The 20,814-nt window shown below is 40.4% G+C and overlaps 1 protein-coding gene across 2 annotated transcripts in view; it reads left to right on the top strand.

The window, feature by feature from the left end:
* Positions 1 to 20,814, top strand: part of SEMA4D (semaphorin 4D) — a 200,477-nt gene that overhangs the window by 16,465 nt on the left and 163,198 nt on the right. For both annotated transcript variants that reach the window (XM_060235490.1, XM_060235489.1), the window contains exon 2: positions 17,735 to 17,774. The gene's annotated coding sequence lies outside the window, so the exon portion shown is untranslated. The remainder of the gene's footprint in view (positions 1 to 17,734; positions 17,775 to 20,814) is intronic.

Below are 20,814 nucleotides of genomic sequence, written 5' to 3'. Positions count from 1 at the left end.
TGCAACAAATCAAAAGCTCGATGGAAAATGATATTAAACTGAAAGGAATTAGACGAGAGCAAACAGAACCGGAAAGGGTCCTGCTTGGAGATAATGAAAAAATGATATCGAAAGTATACAAATTATTATTGAAATGGTCTACAGAAGAAAAAGTAGTAAAGTCTCAAATGGTTAAACGGGCAATCAATGTGAATAGAGAAATTCAAATGGATACGTGGGAGCACCTTTGGAAGAACTCGATGAAGATCTCAACTTGTCAGAGTATCAAAGAGAACTGTTTCAAGATGATGTATAGGTGGTATATGACTCCGAAAAAGCTGGCTAAGATGAGTAAAAAGATGTCGGATAGATGTTGGAAATGTAAAAAACATGAAGGTTCTTTCTTTCATATGTGGTGGACTTGTGAAAAAGCGAAAGTTTACTGGAAGATGATACATCAAGAAATCTCCAAAATTTTGGGTTACGACTTCAAGAAAACTGCAGAGACTTTTTTGCTTAGATTACAATTAGAAAAATCTCCAAAGGAAGACAGGACTTTAATCTGGTACTTGCTCTCAGCTGCTAGGACATTGTATGCGCAGCTGTGGAAACAAGAAAAAATACTAGAGAAATGGGACTGGATTATGAAAGTGTTATTGTGGAGTGAGATGGACAAACTAACTAGAACTCTAAGAGAATATGATTTAGATATATTCAAAAAGGAGTGGAAGAAATTTAAAGGATATATGGAGAAAGAGTGGAATGTAAAAAGACATTGGACAATCTTTTAGTATTGAGAAAAAAAATATATATTGAACTTTGATCGGTTAGTAGTACCTTTAGTATTGAACTGAAATCTATAACTTCGGGGAAGTCAACATTGGAGGGAGGGGGGAGTGAAATATCATATGGGGTAGTATAGAAAATTTTAAGTTTTGTAACCATATGTTATCAATAAATTGTTAAAACACAAAAATGCACGTGAGAGCAGGGATTTGAAAAGCCTTTGGCAGATTTATGTTTTTGCCTTTCTATTGGGTTGTCTTATATAGATGTTGAAGAACAGAATCCAAAATAAGGCTTGTCTAACAGGACTTTTAGGTAGTTTTATTCTTCCCTTAAGGCCCTTCTTATTTTGAAGAGTGTTTTGACCCATTTTGTTTGCTAATTCATGTTAGTTAAAGTTCAGTAATCTCCCATTAATTAAAATGTACTTTGAATAACTCATTCTAAAATAATATTTTTAAATAGTGAGATGCTTCCAAAGGGTGGGAATGTGAGTGGATTGCCTCACTGGCTGCTTTTGCCGTCTTTTGGTTCTTTAAGACTTTTGTCTCTGTCCCATTCCCTACTTTTAGTTGCTCCCTTTTCTTCTGTCCTTTCAGCTGCAGCTCATCTCTATGGCCATATGAATGAGGTGTTCACCAGGTTCTCCAGACCTTGAGAATGTTCCCTCTGCAACAGCTGAGTTGTATTCCGGACTTTACTGGTTCTGGTTGTTGCTCAACTTTAATAAATATATATCTTGAACCTAATGTAGAGTGTTTGTTCACATGTTTTGTGTAGGGGACCCCCCAAAAATATTTCTCTCAGGTTTTTTTTTCTTCTGTTCAGGATATACATTATTTCAAGATCAAGAAATATTTTTGCTAAAAATAAAATAAAATCAGCCCAAATTTAACTGTTGTGATTTCTGTCAATTAATAGTACTGAAATTCTGCATGAAAATTATATTTGGACTAGATTAATGAATAGGGGTACTTCAAACAACAATAACTTCTGATGTAAGAACAAAAGCCTGAAATTCCCATGTCCATTCTTACATTTAGTGTAGGCATTGGTTTATATTTTTTCCCATATGATCTTTCTGTATAGAAAAATGTGTAAAGGGTAGTCAAGGTAGTCAAGGGCTTTTCCAACCCTTGTCTGCCAAAATTTCTCTACTTGTGTTTTTTAAAAAAAGTGTATGCAAGAGAACAGAAAATGCCTGTTAGATTACCTTTGAACATTTGGTAATGTATATACAGGTAAAATTAAATACTTATTTGTCGAGTATGTCATCAGTTCAACAATGAAAAAAAACGTATTCATTGATTAGGGACTTCAGTGAAGTATTTATAGTAACTTTAAATATGAGTGAATTATGAGAGTGTATTCTGCATGTTGACACACGTAATCAGGTTACCTCTAGGGCTGGCAGTACATCTATTTTGGGCAAGCTTTATTTTTGTGTCACCTCTTGTTTCAGTTAGCATGACAAGTGAAAATCTGTGCTACATGGTTTTTTTTGTGCAAGTTGTTGGGAAGGTGAAGTATATTTATTTCCTATATACTCGTTTCTCAAGTTTGGCCTCCCCATCTGCGGATAGCTAAAACTGTGGTTGGGGAACACACTGACACTAAGCAGATTTTTCTGCAAACTTTCAGGACACTCCATGTTTGCAGAAAATCTGACATATTAAAAAATACATTTGGGGATTTAAGTTTCTCCCCAAATAGAAAAGCGCTGTTTGTATATGGACAGACGGTGCACTTAACTTTTCTTACTACAGCTGGTGGAATTGGTGTATGGGGCCTCTCCAAGCATAGCTGTGGGAGTATCTGGGAACCTTTCCATGTCTGGCCATGACGGCAAGCCTCTTTCGGCCTGAAGAAGCTCTCAGATGCTGATGCCAGGCCTTGGGGCCTGGGGTTGAGCCTAGCTAAATGACAGGGGAGCTGCTCTGGAGCTTGCAGATGCTGCAGCTGCCACAGCTGGTAAGGTAAGGAAGGGGAGATATTGAAAAAAGAGAAGGAAGAAAGGGGGGGCTGTCAGAAAAGGGGAAGAGGGACAAATAGAGAGGGGAAAGATTGGCAGATAAGGGAAGGGGAGAAATAGAGGGTGAGGAAGATTGAGAGAAAGAGAAGGTTGAGAAAGAGCAGGGCTTTTTTCTATAGCAAGAACTCCTTTGCATATTAGGCCACACACCCCTGTAATAAGAGCCCTGTAAGCTCTTGGAAGAATGTGTGATCTAATATGCAGTGGAGTTCCTGCTACAAAAAAAAAAAAGCCCTGAAAAAGAGGAGGAAGATTGTTAGAGAAGGAGGGAGAGGGAGTGAAGCAAAGGGAAGGGATGCACCCTCCTTGCAAGTTTCTTGCGGGTCTCCACTTCTGTATTTTAAGTGTAAAGAGTTATACTGTAAATTGAGATTACAGCAATTTGAATACTTTAACTGCATTCCTGGGCCTTTTTTTTAAACCAGAGCAGACAATTGTTTCAGATCACTGCTGCACCTAGAATGTGATCAAAATGGTTTTCTGCCCTGAAAACAAATGGACCAGAATATAGCAAATGTGTGCCAAAAGCACTTCACTATGTCTTATGTTTCCTATAGTATGCTAGATGCTAAATGTCTGCAAGACTGGTAAAGCTCAGCTGCAGACATTTCCCTCACGTTTACTTAGTTCTTGCCAATATTGGATATAAGTAGTTGTTTCAACCATTGGAATGACTGTTCCTGGATTTTCAGGTTTCCCCCTAACTAGTGGCTTGTGTGAGTAAAATTGATTTATGACCCTTCAGGAATCACAAGAAATATCCAAAGCCACTCTTGTTCAAAGCATTTGTATATAGTCTTAAGGTTATGGTAATATTGACAGATGAAACACTAAGCATCTTAATGGTTGTAATGTTTTGCTTCAAGGATATACATGCAATGTAGTCACAGCTTTAAAAATAGGGTATACTAACAAATGAGGTTTTGTGTGTGTGTCTGCACCTGAAAGTCATGGCAACCTCTGGGGACTAACCCCTACTAGGGGCCTGAAGGTGGCTGAATAAGCCTGCCCCCACCTCTCAACTGGATATTTCAAGGACCATCTCCCATCCAAGTACTAACCACAGACTCTGCTTAGCTTCTGAGATCTGATGAAATCGGGCTTGCCTGGGCTAGCCAACCTAGGGTGTAAGTGAGGGTTTTGAGGGTTTTTTTATATTGTGGTAGAGATATTTCAACTCTACCAAGTCAGCTGTAGCTGGGACTTTTCTTCTCTCTCTTTTTTTAGTCACATAGGCTGAAGCTGGCGAAAGAAGAATAGCATTCCCTTAGCTTGAGGCTGAGGAACTACTTAATATAGGACTTATGTCAATAGTTAGTTAAGCTTAGGTTGTATGTTTGACCTTGGGTCAATAGTCATTATACCTGTATAGGTATACGAGTCTTTAAAGCCGCCCTCCCTTTCTCCAAGAGTTTTACTTCCTTCCAGCAGTGGTTTGAATCTGTTAATGTCTGCAATAAGTTAAAGTAAGAGGCCAATTCGTTTGAGCCATCTGGAGTTTTTTAAAAAACAAAACTGTTTCCCTTTCAGGGATTTACAACACTTTCTACTTCCTCCAAGACTAGCACTTACTCAAAATGCATTCATTCTTCTAAATTGACCTCTTTCCAGGAGATCTTTTGGTCAATCATTGTAGGACTCATTAATCTGGGGGACAAAACTACATATTATTGGAATGCTGAGTAAGTATAGAATTGCGGTTGAAAACTAGATAGGCTGTGACAGTTATTTTAGTTCTTCTTGGAATATGCTGCAGTGCTTTTGCTGAGGATGTTCAGAAAAGGTAAAACTGTTGTTTAGGAAGCAGCATGGATCATTTCAATTGTAATGAAAATATTGGGCATTGATCCCCAGTGTTTTGCATATAGATAAAAGTATTGCTGTCTTTAAATGATACGAAAATATAACTGAAGTAGTCCAAGCCAAACATTTCTGATCTTGTGGTTTGTCTGGACTGCTAAGCCCTCAAGTATCCAGGTGTGTGGAAAAAAATAAAGGTGGAGCTTCAAGTCCACCTTTGGTCTGTTTGGTCATTGAATGAAACCATATTTTGTTGGATTTGTGAAAAAAGACAGATTGCTTGTGGATATGATGACATGGCTACTCTTAACATTACTGATCCCTGCCATCATTCTAGACATATCCATACTGTAGCCCAATGGGGCTATGCTGTCTTCTTAACGAAGTCTTAGAAACAAGAAAAGTGTTTGCTTTTATTAAGGCTGTCAGCTTACATTTGGGTACAATAAGACAAGGCCAGGAGCCTGGGAATCTGCCTGCTGATGTGTGATTTAAATCTTTGCAGGGAAGATTAAGGTTTATATATCTCCAAGGTGAGTCTAATTTTAAAGTTCTTGGTACATGAAGACTGACGCCACTTGAGTGTTCTAGCAATTTAGCAGGTTTACAAGAAAGTTTAAAGAAAACAATGTATTTGCTAATTATAATGTCATGAATTAAACAGAAATCAAGGCAGGAGTAGGAGTAAAATGTAGGATACTGGGGGAATTTATCAAGTATGTGTTTCGAGAAATATGAGGAAATATGAACACCCAGAGGCATATGATTTGCAAAATTATTTGTATGATGACGCTAACTTCTCTTTGGAAAAAAAATCTTTCCAGTTATGGTTTATGTTGCTTTTTTTCCTGTCTGCTGACTCCTGTTCCCAGTATTGCCTTGAGTTTAAAACAATAGTTCAAAACTGTCCAATCAAAACTGTAGCTCACCCTGTCTTGAGCTGGTAAAATAATAGGGAGCAATGACTTCTTCAAGGTTCATCTTTATCTTTGTGTCTCAGTGTGAGGAAGAGCATATGCAACTCTAAACACGCAGGATTAACTGTTTCCAGTATTGCTGAGAGGTACAACCTCTGTAAGAGCCCCGTGGCACAGAGTGGCAAAACCGTAGTACTGCAGTCGGAGCCCTCTGCTCACGACCTGAGTTCGATCCCAGTGCAAGCAGGTTCAGGTAGCCGGCTCCAGGTTGACTCAGCCTTCCATCCTTCCAAGGTTGGTAAAATGAGTACTCAGCTTCCTGGGGGGAAAGTGTAGATGACCGGGGAAGGCAATGGCAAACCACCCCGTTAAAAGTCTGCCATGAAAATGATGTGAAAGCAACGTCACCCCAGAGTCGAAAATGACTGGTGCCTTTTTAGAACCTCTGTGGAAGTGAATTCTGATTTAGATTTTACAAACAAGGGACAAAAAAACAGCTGCTTGGGGGCATTTTTGAATCTGTTCTGAAATTGTTTGTTTGATATAGCAGACTTTATCCAGAGAGAACCTCTGGGAAACAACCTAAGATATGGGTCTGCTGCCTGGATATTTCATTAAAAACTGATTTTGCTCCATGAATTGTCTAGAGGTAGCTAGATCCTACCTACCTGAATAACACTGGAATGAAGAACAATCTAGAAAACCTACTGTAGTATTTAATAGATGATTCTTCTGTTCTATAAATCAGCTTCTTCTATTTTACAGGATTTTGAATGCAGCTAACTATATCCATTACAGCTACTTTCCTACAGCTGTAATGTAGATGATGTCAGCTACACAGCTTCTGTAGATGATGTCAGCTACACAGAAGCAGAAAGGTACCGGATGTGCACTAACCATCCTTATGGGCATGTCCTCACAGGAGTTTTTCTAAACTCTTCATTTGGTAGCTTAGTTTACAGTCTCTGTGGCTTGCAGTGACCTTTGTTTATTTGGTTACAGAGTACTAGTTTAGTGTCCCTGAAGCAAGCAAGTAAATAAAATAACCTTGTGAGCATACGCCCCAGTTTCCTGTTTATTTTGCCATTCTATAATGTGAAGCAGTCTTAATAATCTGGGAATACAAACTGAATTTGAACACAATATATTGGGGATACCAGGTCTGAATTCAGGCAATTGTTTTGAAATTTAGGAGGTTTTTTTGCATCAAAATTGTTAGAGTTGAGAAGAGATGTGAAATATTCCCCTTTTTACAGCTTGTAAACATGTAGGAGCCAGAGCCCAGTTAATAATCTAGGACTGTCTGTGTCTACAGCAGTGCTGAAAAGTAAGCAGGTATAGACTTGACCAGTTTCTTGGATGGAGAGCCCCATGGAGGAGTGAGACATCAATATAACAACTAATTTGAACACAGACATGCAGAGGAATCATTTAGTGGTGTGTACCTGGTAATCTTCCATATAAAAAGGTATGCGAGACTGTTAGAATTACATTCAACTGAGTAACTGTTGGTCTGAAGCACCAGGACAGAGTGTGAGTCCAGTGGCACCCTTAAGATCAAGACATACTTCCTCAGATGGATGAAATGGAAATTACCAGTCCATATATATAGGAAGAAGTTGAGTGTAGCAGTAGAATAACGAGGCCACACACTTACTGATTGAAAACGAGGTATTTTACTATTTGGCACCAATAGCAAGGTTCATTTGAGCAGCAAAGCTCCCCCCAAAAATGAACCCCGCACACTTCTCAGACCATCCGCTTTAAGCAAAGCAAGCCTGCGGGCTGGCCCTCACAGTTATCAGATTCACTTCCCCCCTCCCCTTTCTCCCTGGTAGTTTTCCAGTGTGTCTGCTTATCTATTCAGCAAGGAGTTTCCTTATAGAAACGTGTCTGCCATCAATACACATTTGTGACTCACACCCACTGAAGGCCTGTCTGGTTTCTTATCACATTGCAACTTCTTCAATATTACATCAGACGCCCTTTTTACTTTTTAAAGACAAGAGCATATTTTCATTTATTACTTTATAGAGTTATTCATTAATTATTCAGGGGTCTCCTATTCATGAGCAGTAAATTATCATAGATCTGAGTCCAGTAGCTCCCTACAGACCAACAAGATTTTGGGGGTATAAGCTTTTTCAGGGCTTTTTTTTGGTAGCAGGAACTCATTTGCATATTAGACCCCCCCCCCCCCCCCCGATTAAGCCAATCCTCCTGGAGCTTACAGTAGGCCCTGTACTAAGAGTTCTGTAAGATCTTAGAACCAAAGCTCCCTTCATCAGACACGAGGGGACATTAACTTTTGATAACTTGAAAATCTTGTTGGACTCTAAGGTGCTGCTGGTCTTGAATCTAGCTGATCTACTACAGACCAACATGGCCACCCTCTGAAATTATTTTATTACAATGACATGAATCTTGCAGTAGCTCATCAGGCTTCTTTTATATGCACCAGAGACTTAAAAAAAAAGTTGGCAACTTTGTCAGAATTAATTTTTGCTACTGTGCATTTCTCTTGTCAAGTAAAGTAAGGCTTAGTTGGCTTACACCTAGTTTTGTTTTTAACAAGCTTAATTTAACGCTTTTCTGTGTTATCAGATAGTACGTGTTGGCACCTAACCACTTTTGAAAGACTTTTATTAACACATTTCCTATGTAAGAACTTTCTGCAGGAAATGGAAAAAAAAACCTCCTCAATAGACAGTTGAATGCCTTCTGTTCTTTAATTGCTGTCTTTATTATCATTGAATCCCTCTGGCTGCATGGCTGTGTCCACTTCCTTTTCTGGCTCAGTCCATATGATATGCAAGAGAACTGGGCTGGCCCGTGGGTCCCTGGAGCCCTAGGTAGGCATCCCCCCACTGCTCCTGTGACGCAGTGCCCCTCCGCCTCCTCCCTCCCTCTGCCCACTTCCTTTCCCATTTGCCCCCCGGTGCCCCAGGCAAGCATTTAGTTTTCCTTCCTTCCCCCCCCCACGCTGCCACTGCCGCTGCTGTGGCTGCCACTGCAGCCACTATTTCCATCTGGCCTGCTGCTGCTGCCCCCCATGCCCTCCGGCCAATGGCCGAGTTCTATTTGCTCTCCCTCCTGCGTCATTTGCCGCTCGCCAAACTGAGGCCTGTAGGCTACTCACAGCCTGCACCTGCGTATTTTGACTCAACAAAATGCGCAGGTGCAAACTGTGAGTAGCCGACAGGCCTTAGTTTGGTGAGTGGCGAGTGGCATGGGAGGGGGAGCGAGTAGAGCTTGGCTATCAGCCAGAGGGCACAGGGGGTGGCGGCGGGCCAGAGGGGGATAGTGACTGCAGCCATGCCCACGGCAGCGTGGTGGGGGGAAAGGAAGGCAAACTAAGTGTTTGCCTGGGGTGCCGGGAGGGGCCCAATTTGCCGTCCCCTGCCTCACGGTGCCCTAGGCAACCACCTAGTTTGCCTAGCAGCAGGGCCGGCCCTGTAAGAGAATATCAGCTATTTTTATTGCTGTATCAAAAACAGGTTGTGTAGGTTTTTGTAGGAATATGGAACAATCTATTGCTGTGAGCTTATTTTGTAGAAAACTATTCCACTGAATGTGTATATGTACAAAAGTAGCCCTGAGCAATGAATGGAAGAACAGTAATTATGTATAATGCAGCATTGAACTTGGAACCTAAGGGCTGGTTCACAGGTTCTTGTTCATTGCTACGTATGCTGTCCTTTAATTACTGTATATTGATTATTTTGACTTCAATCTGTGAATGGTTTTCATTGAAAACTGTTGTGCTTAAATGTATAAATGGGCAGTCTGCACAGTGTAGGACGGTAAGCAGTGGGGTGCCGCAGGGCCCAGTACTGGGTACCATGCTCTTTAACTTGTTCATAAATAATTTGGAGTTAGGAGTAAGCAGTGAAGTGGCCAAGTTTGCAGATGACAATAAATTGTTCAGGGTGGTGAGTACCAAAGAGGATTGTGAGGCACTCCAAAGGGATCTGTTGAGGCTGGGTGAGTGGGCATCAACGTGGCAGATGAGGTTCAATGTGGCCAAGTGTAAAGTAATGCACATTGGGGCCAAGAATCCCAGCTACAAATACAAGTTGATGGGGTATGAACTGGCAGAGACTGACCAAGAGAGAGATCTTGGGGTCGTGGTAGATAACTCACTGAAAATGTCAAGACAGTGTGCGATTGCAATAAAAAGGCCAACTCCATGCTGGGAGTTATTAGGAAGGGAATTGAAAACAAATCAGCCAGTATCATAATGCCCCTGTATAAATCGATGGTGCGGTCTCATTTGGAATACTGTGTACAATTCTGGTCACCGTACCTCAAAAAGGATATTATAGCATTGGGAAAAGACCATGAAAAGGGCAACTAGAATGATTAAGGGTTTGGAACACTTTCCCTATGAAGAAAGGTTAAAACACTTGGGGCTCTTTAGCTTGGAGAAACGTCAACTGTGGGATGACATGATAGAGGTTTACAAGATTATGCATGGGATGGAAAAAGTAGAGAAAGAAGTACTTTTCTCCCTTTCTTACAATACAAGAACTCGTGGGCATTCAATGAAATTGCTGAGCAATTGGGTTAAAACGTATAAAATGAAGTACTTCTTCACCCAAAGGGTGATTAACATGTGGAATTCACTGCCACAGGAGGTGGTGGCGGCTACAAGCATAGCCAGCTTTAAGGGGGGATTGGATAAAAATATGGAGCAAAGGTCCATCAGTGGCTGTTAGCCACGGTATATATATGTGTGTGTGCATATACATATACACACATATGTATGTATATGTATGTATACACATATATATGTGCATATGTGTGTATATGTATGTGTGTGTGTGTGTGTGTGTATATATATACACACACACACACACACACACACACACACATATATTGGCCACTGTGTGACACAGAGTGTTGGACTGGATGGGCCATTGGCCTGATCCAACATGGCTTCTCTTATGTTCTTATGCTTTGTATTGCCACTGGATAGACAAACATTCTGTTTGAGACTTTTAATGATGGATAGCTCATTTATATGCTATTGTTTGATTATGTTTTTTAAGTGAACTTGTATTTGAACTGGCCTATGTACTGGTATTTGTGTGTATTTTCCCATTATAGACCTCATAAAAGAGCATCAGTTTACAACAAGATCTGATTTTTTTAATCATAACTGGAACAGGCTCCTATTTCTCGCTACTCTTTTCTGGATATTGTAAACAAAAGGTTTGAATGCAGGGAGATGGAATGGATTTTCCAGCATGTCATTCAGTAGTCAAGATAGAAAGAGAAGAGTTTCTTGAAACAGTTATTTTAAGGTGTATGTCTAAAAGAACCAGACATCAGGTTACATGTTTAGTCTCAGGAATGGCATAACAAGAACACGGTATCGCAAGAAAAGTGCTTACACATAAAAGCTTATACCTTTAATAAAACTTTGTTGGTCTTAAAGTTGCCGCTGGACTTATTTCAAGGACAAGAATTCTTAGACTTTAGAACTTCCTTTTCCTTCTCTGGTATGTTCTTGCCCCCTTGCCCAGACTCCATAGTAGTCTATAATACCATCTGCTCTCTGCTACACCATGCATGCTACTACTGTGCAAGCAGATGGCATTTTGGTGCACAAGAAGAAACATCAGTGTGCTGATGTGCTTATGAATGGGAAGCAAAGATGAGCGCTGTCTTTTGAGACGTCTCTTCTCTCTGACTTGGTTGCCATGACTAACAAAGCTTTTTAAGCAACAGGACATGAGCACTTGGATTAGGAGTATCAGACATTGCTCTGCCAGACTGGCCATTGAGCTGTTTAGGTGTGCCATTTGTGGCACAAGTGCTGCAGGCCAGCGTTTGCAGATTCAGTTGATTTTTCTGTAAGGCTCCTCCCACCTCTTTCCTGGAGATGCTGGAGACAGTTTTGACCAGCCTGGATAGTCTTCATTTTTACAAATGCTGTTTCTTCATAGCTGGCAGGTTTTCAGTTGTGGGAGTAATGTTGCAGGTGCTAATCTAGAGAATTTGCGTAACTTTGCAAATGCAAAGAGAGTATAGAGCAACTGTCTTTCCTTCCACTGTTCCAAGAGTCCTTTTGTTCTTTCTTGCCCTGGGGGTCCTTCCCTCTAACCACCCGCCATGAATTCTTATTGTTCTTTTTATGTTTAAAACAATTTATTATGCTGTAATATTGTAATAATACTTATCATTCGTTATTAAAAATTAATACATATACATTACATTTCCTCCACTCTCCCCCTCCCTTTTGGTGACTCCCACCAGTGTATTTTAATTAAATTGCTAAAAAAAGATAATCAATTTAATCTGTTAAAGAATCTTCATAAAAAAGAAAGCATCATAAAGCAAAAAGAGAAAAGGAAAGAAAAACCATATGTTATGATTATAATCCATCTTCATAGTAGTCCTTTAGTCATTGTCAAAAGAACGAAAAAAGATATATTCCAACAGTCTTGCTTTTTTACTATAATCCATTTATAATTCCTTTAGAATTTAATCATTGTCAAAGATTGCCAAATATTCCTTAACATTTCATTGTTTTTCAACATATTTTTGAAATTTTCCCCACTCATTTTTGAACTTCTCTAAGTCATGTTCTTTTAAGATTCTTGTAAGCTTGTCCATTTCACTCCAATGCATAACTTTCAAAGTCCACTCCCACATTACTAGTATTTTGTCTTGTTTCCACATTTGCGCATATAATGTCCGTGCAGCTGAAAGCATATACCAAATTATCATTCTATCTTGTTTTTGAAATGTTTCCATTTGTAATCCCAACAAAAAAATGTCTGCCGCCTTCTTAATATTATATCCCAAAACTTTCGAAATCTCTTGCTGAATCATTTGCCAACATTGTTTTGCCTTTTCACAAGTTCACCACATATGGTAGAAAGATCCTTCTTGTCTTTTACATTTCCAACATCTATCTGACACCTGATTGTTCATTTTTGCCAATTTCTTAGGTGTCATGTACCACCTGTATAGCATTTTGAAGCAATTTTCTTTAATGTTATAACATGTAGATATTTTCATAGAGTTCTTCCATACATGTTCCCATGACTCCAACTGTATTTCTTTATTTATATTTATCACCCAGTTTATCATTTGTGATTTAACTACTTCATCTTCCGTAGACCATTTTAATAATAGTTTATATGTCTTTGAAATCAGCTTTTCACTTTCACCCAACAGCGTTCTCTCCAGTTCTGTTTGTTCTTGTCTTATTCCATAATTCTTAATGTCCTGTTTAAGCAAACTCTTTATTTGTTGCAATTGAAACCAATTGCATTTATATTGTATATCTTCAGCCGACTTTAATTCCACCTTTCTTCCTTGAATTTTTAACAATTGTTTGTATGATAACCACTTCTCTTTTTGGTATCTGAATACAGTTTTATTACTTCTGTTGGTACAATCCAAAGCGGTTTCCTCTCATCACCATATCTTTTATATTTTGACCGTGTATTTAACAGATTACTTCTGATATAGTGATGTACGAAGAAGCCATCCATTTTATCTTTCCCATAATACATATAAGCATGCCATCCAAAAACATTACCATGTCCTTCTAATGCTAGTAACTTTCTATTTGATAATGTCATCCATTCCTTAATTCCCACCAAGCATACTGCATCATGATACAACTTTAAATTGGGCAGTTGAAACCCACCCCTTTCTTTCACATCTGTCAAAATTTTCATTTTAATTCTTGGTTTTTTTCCGGCCCATACAAATTCTGAAAGTTTCCTTTGCCATTTGATTGTTGTCTTTCACTATTGGAATTGTTTGAAACAGGAACATAATTCTCGGTAAGACATTCATCAATTGCAGAAATTCTGCCCAACATAGACAGATTCAATTTGTTCCATTTTATCGTATCTCCATCGATCTTATTGTTCTGCCTTGGTTCTGATTTGTATTTATGTATGCAGTGCACAAATATGATTAGTTTGCTTCAAGATCATGTGGCCATATAAGTACTGAAATACAAAATTAAAATATTCACTTTGATAAAGAATAAGCCTTAACTTGCATTTTTAAAAAGTAAATAGAAAATCTGCTGCAATGATTAAAAGGCATCTTATGTAAAACTGAGCAGCTCTGCTGCTCTTGCCTTATAAAAATTATTCTGTCCCTTGTTGCTGCAGCTTTTCATTGACTCAGAAATTTCAGTGCATTTGTGTATGTATAGATACATACATGGGTGGGAGGGGGGGAGGTGGTGAAGAACAAAGGAGTCCATTATTTGCTTTTATAATGTAGCTGACACAACCAGTCTTCATTAGAATTAAATTAACTATTTTTATATGTTCAGAAGTATGCTCATGGTAAGTACACATCAAATATCATTAGTTCTACCTTAAGCTTTGTGTTATAGAGCATGTGGACTTTGACCTTAATGCTCAGCTTAGCTCTCTGGCAGGCAGACAAAACAACTGTACTAAAAGCCTGAAGTTCAAGCACTTGAAATCCTACCAGTCATGAGTGTAGTTCCAGAGATCTAAATGAAAGAAGGGTATAAAAAACAGTAGTGGAGGTGGGGACAATAAACTACTTCACTTCTAGATCTTATGTTTCAGCTAACTGTAGAATTTCTTGTATTTTGATGACAATTATTTTTTCATATTCTGCAATATGCTGATTTCTTTAAAACAGAATATACTTAGAAAAATATGTTCCTGTTTATTGGAAATCTTTTGGAGTACTTTGCTATTTGCTCATGCTAAGTCTTGATGCTAGGTTTGCCAAGTCCAATTCAAGAAATATCTGGGGACTTTGGGGGTGTAGCCAGGAGACATTGAGGCGGAGCCAGGAACAAGGGTGTGACAAGCATAATTGAACTCCAAGGGAGTTCTGGCCATCACATTTAAAGGGACAGCACACCTTTTTAAATGTCTTCCTTCCATAGGAAATAATGAAGGATATGGGCACCTTCTTTGGGGCTCATAAAATTGGACCCCCTGATCCAATCGTTTTGAAACTTGGGGGGTACTTTGGGAAGAGGCACTAGATACTATACTGAAAATTTGGTGCCTCTACCTCAAAACACAGCTCCCCCAGAGCCTCCGAAACCTCCAGATCAATTCCCCATTACAAGCTATGAGAATCGATCTCCACCTAGGGAATAATGAAGTGCTCAGCAGATGTTTCCCCCCCCCCCACCCCGTTCTGGTGACTCTGAAGCGAGGAATTGGCCTCTCTACTCATGAGTTGCTGCCAACTTCTTCAAAGTAACACAGACACACCATCCCAAGAGGAAGCCTTTCAATCAGAGCCTGAAGCCTCCAGAGGTAGAAAGGCACATGGTCCTCTGGGGGTGGGGCTTCCCCCTGCTGGCCAGCTGACTGGGGGCGGGAAGGAGCCTGGGAAAGCGGAAGAACACCGCTGGGACCTGGGGATTGGCAAGCCTACTTAATGCTTTGTTGGCTACTGTGAGAAAGAGGATATAGACCTTTCAGTCTGATCCAACAGAGCTTTTGCATTCTTATTTTTTCCAGGAGCCTGTCAAGTTGATTGTAGTTTTTGTAAGGCTATTTCAAAAGGACAGGACAGTCAGAAATCTGACCATCATAGCCTTCTTGGTATGGAGATGATAGAAAAAGTTTAATCTGCTGACTTCCAGTGTCACACACAGTTGCTATGCTCATGGACACTGTAGGACTGGAGTGTGTGTGAATGGCTCAGAGGAAAGCATATTCTGCTGTTACCCCAAGATAACTGTAAACAGACTCATTGTTGAGACTTCACTAGTTCATTGTTTTCTACAAGATTCCTCAGCCCCATTTGTATGCTCGACTGCTTTTTTATAGCATGACGAAGGCTCTTTCATTTGCTCTCATTAAGTTTATGAGGAATCTTGTCTGGTCATTTGTACAAAGTTGGCTCATTGTCAGAAATTACCTGGTCTCTTAAGTAAGCTAGACCATATTAAAAGAACATTTTTCTTCAAATTTTTGAGTGACAATTGTATCTCTCAGTTTTTGCTCTAATGTGATTAGAGGTATTTGGTGAAAGCCTTCACACTTTACTATTAGTATTTGCTAATGAATAAACATTATAATTATTAGATAACAAGATACTGCAAGGCAAAAAGCTTAGATATGGAATTTCATAGAACAGTTTTCAGAATCCTACTTTAACCATACTCATCATGGTATGTTTTAGGAACCGATTCAATCGAACTTTAGCCTGAGATTTAGTACTGGGATGGTTTTTGTGGTTGTATATGCTCACTGTCTTCATGATTCTTCTGAATCACTCAGCAGCTTTAGACACCATTAGCCATAGGATCCTTCTGGATTGACTGGCTGAACTGGAGATTTTCTTGCTGAGAATTCCAAGCAGATCCTGTTGTTCATTCAAAGGGGATCTCTCTTGTTGGATCCTGCAGTGGTTCTTATTGTCACCTGTATTAATTTATAAGAAACAATACAGGAAGGTTGTCTGGTATTATGAACAGCTGAATTTTAGTTAAATAGCACCTTGGAGACCAATAAGATTTGGGGGGATATGAAGAAGATGATATTGGATTTATATCCCGCCCTCCACTCTGAATCTCAGAGTGGCTCACAATCTCCTTTATCTTCCGCCTCCACAACAGACACCCTGTGAGGTGGGTGGGGCTGAGAGGACTCTCACAGCAGCTGCCCTTTCAAGGACAACCTCTGCCAGAGCTATGGCTGACCCAAGGCCATTCCAGCAACTGCAAGTAGAGGAGTGGGGAATCAAATCCAGATAAGAGATTGCACACTTAACCACTACACCAAACTGGCTCTTGAGCTTTTGAGAGTTCCAGCTCCCTTCATCTGACATACTTGACTCTCAAAAGCTTATACCCCAAAAATCTTGTTGGTTTGTAAGGTGCCACTGGACTTGTCTCTCTGTTTTACTGCAGACTAACATGGCTACTCTCTGAGACTATTTAGAGGATTTTCATTATGCTGGGGATACCCAACTCCTTTCCTTCATCACCTTTGATCTAGATGTGGCAATTTTGTCCTGGAATGGCTGTCTGAGATCAGTAATTACTTGGGTAAGGGTGACTGAGTTGAAACTTAATCTGTTCAAATATGGAATTGCTCATAAAGAATTGTCCCAGGAACAGTGGGAATTCTGATCCTAAATGGGGCCACATTCAAAGAAAGAACAAGTTTGTAGAGCCCTAGGATCCAGGCATAATGCTAATTTTGGAAAGAAGGAAAGATGGGAATGGTATGGGTGGTGGGGGGGGGGGAGAAATGATTCAGGTGTGCAGCCTGCCCCCAATCATGGTTAAGATATCAATCAGAACAAAATTATTCAATTAATTAATTACATTTAATAGAGATCTTTTTAACCCCTTCCTTTTAGTGATTTGCTTCCAAGTGTCTTATGCAAATACACAAAACAAATGGCTAGTTGACAGTTGGGTCTGGTGGGTCATTGGGGAAAAAAAAGAGTTGGCACGATGAAAATTGAAAAGCAGGACCCCTCCGCCCCCGATTTTTTGCACTTTAAATGTTTGACAAATTTCACAACCATGAATTCAAGAGAATCCCTCAATTTGTAACTTGCTCAAAAGCCACATTGCCTAGCTGCCCCAAAATCTGATGCCGATGCATACAAGTCATATATTAGAATTGATGATGGAACATAGGAATATATTCAGTTGAATACAAGTATGTAAGCTTATTGTAGATTTATTACATTGAGTGTGAAGTGCATATTAAATATACGTACATTACCTTTGTTTCTATAGTCTTCATTGCACAGCATCTTATACAAGCTCATGTCCTGGCCTGATGGAGAACATAGCTTGTACTTGCTGTGTTACAACCTCCTTTTCACTCTGCATTTGTGCATGCATTTATGTACATTAGCATGGATTTGGATAATCTTTACTAATAGAGGTTAAACAATTGAGCTGTCTTTTAAATTCATTGTAAACATTTCTTTTTTTGCCCATTGTCTTGTTGTTTTCCATAGAGATGCATGCAATATTAAGCATTCATTTGAATTCTAGGCACGTACATCAGTGTCATGAAGACAGTGTTCTTGCTCAAGGGAAAAGGTGAAAGTGCTTCCCATCACTCACCTTTCCTGCAAGTGATTAAGGACTGACATTGACAACTTCCAAAGGGAATCCCAAGGAATAATTTTCATCCAGAAAATTGTGACATGTAGCATGGAAGGAAAAAATTGACAGAAGCCCAATTAAACTTTTCTTTGCTTTCTTTTCCTATAGGAATATGGTGGATTCCATAATGCATCTTCTGATGGTCATGGTGAGTTGTTTAATGGTTATTTCCCTGTTCAGATTTAACACTGTGATTCTGGCTACACTGAGTTGGACGAAACACTGGAGGCTTTTTTCCAAGTAAATATATTTGAGAACACTAAGGTTTAGTAGACACACATGAATTGTAATATTAACTTTGAACTGTTTGTTTAAGTAAAAAAATGGTTGTGTTTCATCAGATGTTATGTAAAAATACGAACAGCTACTTCATACTGCAGATGTCCTTGAAGTCACATTGTGTCTTTGCCCTTTCTCCACAGTTTTGGATTTATTGTGCTTTAAAGAAAGTATTATTGATTCTAAATCCAGTTTAGGCTGCATGGGATTTAAAATGCAGCAGGATTTAGAATGCTGTCATTCTTCTCTCAGTGGACTTCCCACTTGGCAGCAGATGCCACTGCTCCCTGGATCGAAGGAAGACCTTTGCCTGAGTTTTTGCACAATCTACAGATTTCTACTGAAAAGAAACTGAAAGCACTGGTATTTGTGCAATATTGCTTGAACAAGAAGATGACAAGAAGTTATTTCTCTTTTCAAATAAATCAGACAAGAAAATAGGCAGGTGTTATCAATTAAAGGATGCTGAATCTGTCAGTACATAAAAATCCTAGTGTGACTTCTTTTAAACATTTTGATTCTCACTTTTAGTGCATTTTAGTGTATTTAGGCCACTTTAGCAAAGTAAGCCTAAACATGAGACTCTAAATTAAAATAAATTACCTTTTCAAAAAAGTTCAGTACAGACTAGAAATGATTGGTTTCATCTGCACTCCATTCCCAGAATAAGATGTTTTATTCATTCCCCTGCATGTGGGAATGATCTTTACTTTCTGTTCCCCACAATATATACAAGCACCTGGAACATAAGAGAAGCCATGTTGGATCAGGCCAATGGCCCATCCAGTCCAACATTCTGTGTCACACAGTGGCCCAAAAAATTATATACACATTGTGGCTAATAGCCACTGATGGACCTCTGCTCCATATTTTTATCTAACCCCCTCTTAAAGCTGGCTATGCTTGTAGCCGCCATCACCTCCTGTGGCAGTGAATTCCACATGTTAATCACCCTTTGGGTGAAGAAGCCAGTTTGGTGTAGTGGTTAAGTGTGTGGACTCTTATCTGGGAGAACCGGGTTTGATTCCCCACTCCTCCACTTGCACCTGCTGGAATGGCCTTGGGTCAGCCATAGCTCTGGCAGAGGTTGTCCTTGAAAGGGCAGCTGCTGTGAGAGTCCTCTCAGCCCCACCCACCTCACAGGGTGTCTGTTGTGGGGGAGGGAGATAAAGGAGATTGTGAGCTGCTCTGAGATTCGGAGTGGAGGGTGTCGGTGCGGACGCTAGCAGAGTGAGCAGTGTGATGAGCCCGACACTGAGCTCCAGGAAAGAAATCAGCCAGACACCTGCAACTAGTGCCAAAGTAGTGTATTTACATTATATACAGTACGTGCTCTCTAGTGCAGTCCAATATATTGATCACAGGAACAAAACGCTCCGCCAGCAAGTCAATTCTCAGAAAGAGACCTGTGCATTGCAGACACAGTTCATTTATAGTCCAGTCAGCCAATCCTGGCAGTGCATTGTCATGCTGACTCAGCAGGTTCCTTCACCTGTCCTCAGCCGGCTCAAACCAGCCTGCTGATAAGGTCACTGACCTAGCATGCCGGCTAGATCACCAGCTGTCATTACAGAGCTGTCAACCTGGGTCAAGATAGATTCTTTATCCAACACACCTCCTAATCTATCGAACCCAGTGCACCCAACCACAGTGAATATTAACATTGGACACAGTTTACATTCATACCTGGTAACTGTACAACACTCACAATGTTTTGCATTGTTATACACACATGCCTTCACCTTTGGTTCACAGACAGCAACATTGCATTATCATATTTACAGATTTACAATTTCCAATCCAGGAATTCATTGTCACTGTCCTGGTCAGCCAGTTCCCTCTGGCGTTTGGCTTCAGCCTCCCTATTCCGTGCCTCGCACTCTGCCACCCAGACCTTCCACGCCTCAGCCTTTTTCCTGAGCGTTTCCTGGAACCCTGGTGGGTCTGGTTTAACTGTCAGTGTAACATAAGGCACCTTGTACCTGACAGGAGGTATACCCTTTGTGGCCCTAGCAGATACTCGTGGCCCTGTGCTCTGACCGGGCTCATCTCCTTCGAGCTGATTTGTTGCCACCTCCTGGCCTGGTTCCTCCTGTTGATTTAGAGGTTGCACCTGCTGACTTTCAAGTTCCACCTCCTGACTCTGCACCTGAGGCTCTGTGCCAACTTTGAGCTCACCTTCCTCTGCTTGTCTGCTTACCAGTTCCCGGTTGGGAGATTGCTGTTCCTGCTTAATTACCCTTGGCAGGACTCCAGCACCGTTATCAGTGCTTGGCAGCAGTACAAGTTCCTTCTCAGTAGAAAGTAATTGCGGCCAGCTGGCGCTTTCATTAAACTGGGCAGTCTTACTGAGCGTTATCTTCGCTTCCTTATCGCAAAAGCAATAACACCTGGCTTCTGGCTTGTAGCCCAGAAAAGTTAGGCTCTCTGCCCGGCCATCCCCCTCCCTCCTGTCCTCGGAGGGGATGCCAACCCAGGCTTTTGTCCCAAAGACTCTCAGAAACTTTAAGTCTGGACACTTATTGTACAGCCTTCTGTAAGGCAAGTCATTCACAGCTTTGGACCAAATGCGATTATACACAAAAACTGCTGAATGTATGGCCTCGGCCCAATAAGCAATTGGCAACTTTGCATCTTCTAACATACAGTACATCAAATTTTGCAGTACAGCTCCATGCCCATTTTCTTGGGGTGTGGCTGGGTTCACTAAACGGTGAGCAATGCCCTTGCTCGCCAGCCAACGTTTAAATTCATTAGACAAGAATTCACCCCCGCGGTGGGTCTAAATAGCTTTGACACGCGTATCCAACTCCCTCTCCACCGCTTTGACCCATCTTGTGAATACCTTGTACACCTCGGACTTATGCATCATAGTAAACACCCAAGAGTACCTTGTGTGGTCGTCGGTG

The sequence above is a fragment of the Heteronotia binoei genome, chromosome 4, assembly GCF_032191835.1.
Source record: "Heteronotia binoei isolate CCM8104 ecotype False Entrance Well chromosome 4, APGP_CSIRO_Hbin_v1, whole genome shotgun sequence".
NCBI lineage: Eukaryota > Metazoa > Chordata > Lepidosauria > Squamata > Gekkonidae > Heteronotia > Heteronotia binoei.
Note: the sequence above shows the minus strand (reverse complement) of the source record. Positions and strands in the feature narration are given on the sequence as shown.